This window comes from Cynoglossus semilaevis, chromosome 4 (assembly GCF_000523025.1).
Source record: "Cynoglossus semilaevis isolate Cse_v1.0 chromosome 4, Cse_v1.0, whole genome shotgun sequence".
Classification (NCBI taxonomy): Eukaryota; Metazoa; Chordata; class Actinopteri; order Pleuronectiformes; family Cynoglossidae; genus Cynoglossus; species Cynoglossus semilaevis.
The window spans coordinates 12,495,539-12,500,301 of record NC_024310.1 but is presented as its reverse complement, the minus strand read 5'-3'; positions in this window follow the sequence as shown (position 1 = coordinate 12,500,301).

The window sequence follows — 4,763 nt, the reverse complement described above, 5'->3', positions numbered from 1 at the left end:
GGGAGTCAGACAGAGCAGCGCACAGGACAGTGACAGGAGTGGAAGTGTCGGTGCTCCTTGCGCAGGAAGAAGAAGAATGTAGTGAAAATTTAGGAAGTGCGAAGTATTCAAACGTAGTCAAAGTCTCTCCTCTGATGCTGGGCGGACTGTGTTTGACAACATGGTAATATCTTATGACCAACTCAGCAACACAGAGAAACAACAAGAAGCCTTCTCCACCAACTCTACCACAGGCAATAGTTACTACAGTCTGTCTTTTGTGTTGCTCAAAGCTGTTGCTTCATGGCATGCAATGGGATTCTATTTCTGGCCACTCACTCAGCCTGGCAGAGGCTCGCCCACAGTCATATTCCATGATTTATATGAAAAATGCCCCTCTCCACCCAGCTCGGGTTTGTGGTTAGCTGCAACTGGCACGCGACTCATGGTATTTCCTCTAGAATGATAGTAAGAGAGTCACTCACCGGCACTCTCCAGTGTAAACAAGTTCTTCTTGAAAGGCACACAGGATGTAAACACTGAAGTTTCTATGGTAAAAAAAAAAGTTCAGGAGAATAAAAAAGGGAAAAAGATGGCAGGGGAGGGGGGGCATAAACAGAGACAAACTCAAATAGCAACGGGGAAAAGAGAGAAAGGTGAGGCAGGCGCATTCATGGGGTACTGTACCTTTATGGTTGAACAGAATTGCAGCCAATGTGTCAGTACTTTAGTTAGTATATTTAAAAGCAACACAAAGTAATTGTGTCTTAAGTGTCAAAGGCACAGTAACATTAGACTCTGGTGTCTAGACCAGTAACTTCCAGACTGCACTATTGTATTACCCTATTGTCAGGAAGCCTCAGTGAGTCCTTACACGCTCTGCAGTGGGATCAAACCGCTGCAGTAAGAGCACGGACAAAAACTAGGGCGTTCATTCACAGTTGGCCTTTCTCTACTGACGACTGTTCACTGATATGGTGACAGGTTTTTTTTTTACTCAAGGCAGAATCAAACCTCAAACCTTTTGCATGGCAACATTTGAGTTATTACAACCTGTAGACTTTGACTGAAGAGACAATGGATGTAAACCCTTTTTTGTTTCACCTAAATTCAAAATGACGATATTTAAAATGCCAAATATAGGCAACTATATGATGCTGTAAGAGTACTTTGTTAGAGCTCGTTTGGAAACAACATCGCTTATTTACACGTGTATGTCCCGGCTGCCCCCTAAACCCACAGCATTGTCTGCCCTCTCTGTGAATGAGGCTGCCCCAGGGTGTTTTCATGACTGATAAGTTCGGGTGGTGGTTGAGTGAACCCCCACCAAACGATGTGCTCAATTAGACAAAATGCTAAATGGTTCAATTATCCCTCGAACATTAGACTCTGTCACAGTTTTCTTCAGTTCTATCCCACACATGCACGCACACACACACAGGGTAGTGTTTATTTTTGGCTGGCTCTAGTTTGCTGTAAGTCATGGGTGTTAAAGTGTGTCTCATCAACGGCAGGGAAAAGTATCCTGCTGCAGCTGTGGGTCATTCAACCAGGTGATGAAATAATTCATTAGCGTATTAGATTCTGTGTCGTCGCTCCGCCGCGTGTCAGGAGGTGATTCATGCTTGTTTACGTTTTATCCAGGAACATATCAGTTACCTGATGCTCAGCCAAATCCTCTGCATCCATGGTAAGCGTAGGCGAGAACCAAGTACCAGCAGGACGGTTGAAAACAACTCCATTAACAACATCCAGAGCGGGTGACGAACACAGATCCCAACAAAGGAGTGTGTGTCTGACACGGTCTCGCCCAGGGTTTCGTGTGGAAGCAGTTTGTGGGTCATTTGCTAAAAGCATCCCACTGCTGTTTAGATTTCCTCATGATCGTAGTCAAATATAGCATTGCATTTTCCAACCTTGTCAAACAAGATGTATTATTTAAACAGTGGCATAACAATGAATTGGTTAATTATTCAAGTTGAATGAAAATTCCTAAAAATAACAATACAACATCCTGATGGAGTTAATAATATAAAAATGTTTTTTTCACAATGTGTACAAATAGCAGGTGTGGGCAAACCTTTTGGCTCAGTTGCCAAAAATGAGGTTCAACATTTGACTGGCGGCCCGGTTCAGTGTCGGTTGGATGTAGAATTCTGGGTGAGAATCATTTTAGAATAAACCCTAAACTTTCAAAGATAATATGACACTTTTGATGTCTGCTGCCTTTTAGTGGCATCAACAGAAATACAGTCGTGTCTATGTGGTAATGTTTGAAACAGAAGGATTGACGTCAGTGTTTGGCGGACCAGATCAGAAAGTCCAGTGGGCTGTACTTAGCAACGACAACAAAAGTTGTCGATGACGATGATTACAGTTTGTCTACAACAATAACAATAAGAATAATCTTTAGATGCACAGATGTTGATGTGGTGTTCCCCAGGGTCTTGTGCTTGGTCTTAGCCTAATTTTATAATAAAAATGGCTGGAAAATGAACCCAGTTACCAGGTGCTCCCGCACAAGAACTAAAATGAACTCTCTTTTCTCACTCAATTTCCCATTTCACCACTACCCTCAGTTGAGGTAGACCACTGCACACTATGAGTGTGAATCTGCACACTGGTTAAAAACATGAAAGACTTGAACTGGCTAACCGATGATTCAGCAGGTATTGATGCCGAGTGCGCCTCCACCGTCACTGCAGCTGTGTCATAGAGATGATTGGTTGATGGTTGATTGGAAAATACAGGTTCAACCTCTTCAGGATAGGAATTCCACTTGTTTTGACTGATGAAGTGAATGATGTGAACCCTCTGTTTATGTGTGATGTGAATGTGTATACTACATGTTTCAACAACTAAAGTAGGCTGTAATAATACTAAGGACAATATTGTGGTGAGTTGGAGGTGAGTCAGAGTGGAGTCACAGCTTGATAGTTAACTATGTTTTTGGTTCTCTACTTCTGCCGGCCTGTGTCCCTCGCCTGTGCAATGACTCGTTCTACCCAATGTGTTTAGCTTGTGCCTTGATATCTTCCCACCCATTGTGTGTATATGATCCATGTCTTCTCTGCCTTCTGTGTCAGTTCTGTCCTGTCTATTGTGTGAAGACAAGACATTTCTTAGCCTGCGGCCTAGGGAGTATTGACAAAGAGGGCACTGAAATTACCGCCCTCAACCCCCCCTTCACCTTGCCTACACAACTCAGTACTAAGAACCAGTCCACAGGAAAGACACCTTCTACATCGCACCATATAAAAAATAAATAAATAACTTCAGTTTTTCCAGCATCTCTGATACTTCTGGATGCAGAGACATAACCCGTAAACTGACAAAGACAGTAGCTAGAAAGACTCTTCAACCACTCCTGATCTTTTCATCATTTACCTAAATATATAATATATACATAAAACATTTGCCAATTTGATACAATGACCATTTGCTTTGCAAATATTAAATCGTCTTGATCACTTGTTTGGCACTTTGACTGGATCTTTGTGTCTCCAGTCATGTGGTCATATCGGCAGTCTGACATATATGTGCTACAAACAACCTACTATCCTTGTGTGCCATGTACTATATACTTAATGATATTCTAGGACAGTGATCATCAACTACCATCCTGCTGGATGAATCTGGCCCGCTTAACAGTCCCATCCGGCCCATGACTGGATTCCAAAATACAGAAAATAAAATTTTGAAATTTAGAAGATTTTCAACAAACTTTTTCAACATCTGACCAAAATTTATTTTAAAACAAACTCTCAAAAAAAATTTTTTTCTAAAATAATTTTCAAAATACTATATTTTGATGAGAAACATGCAGAAAATATAAAATTTTATTTCAAGATTTCAAGGTTTTTTTAAGCATTTTTTTTCTAAAAAAGTTTAAAAATTTTTTTTTCTAAAAATGTTTTCAAAACATCAAAATGTATCAACATCTGACCAAAACTTAGAAAAAGAAACAAAAAAGATACAATTTTGAGAAATAATTTTACAAAAACTTTGTCAATATTTATTAGAATTTGACCAAAAATTACACAAAAAGTTCACATTGTGACAGAAAATTTAATAAAAATAAATTTCAAAAAACGTTTTCTAAATGCCCTGATTTTATGAGAAACATGCAGGAAAAGATAAAACGTTTAAAAATAATTTTACAAAACTTTTCTTCAAAAATGTATTAGATTTTGATGAAAAAAGACACAAAAAGTTCACATTTTGACAGAACATTTTATTAAAATAAATTTGAAAAAATGTTCTCTAAATGTCCTAATTTTATGAGAAACCTGCAGGAAAAGCTACAATTTTGAAAAATAATTTTACAAAACTTTTCATTAAAACTTTTGGTTTTTGACCATAAATGAAAGGTTTTATGAAAATAAAATTCAAAGAATATTTTCTAAATACCCTACATTTATGAGAAACATGCAGCAAAATATACATTTTTTAAAAATAATTTTACAAACATTTTTGTCAAAATATTTTAGTTTTTGACCAAAAATTACATGAAAAGTTCACATTTTGATAGAAAATTCTATAAAAGAAAAATTCTAAAAATGTTTTATAAAGTTTATGAGATACATGCCAGAAAAGATACAATTTTAAAAAATAATTTTACAAACATTCTGTCATTATTTTTTTAGTTGTTTTTTTTTTTTTTACAAAAATGACTTGAAAAGTTAACATTTCGAGAAAGAAAGAGAACATTTTATGAGAAACATGCATCGTCTTGATCACTTGTTTGGCACTTTGACTGGATCTTTGTGTCTCCAGTCATGTGG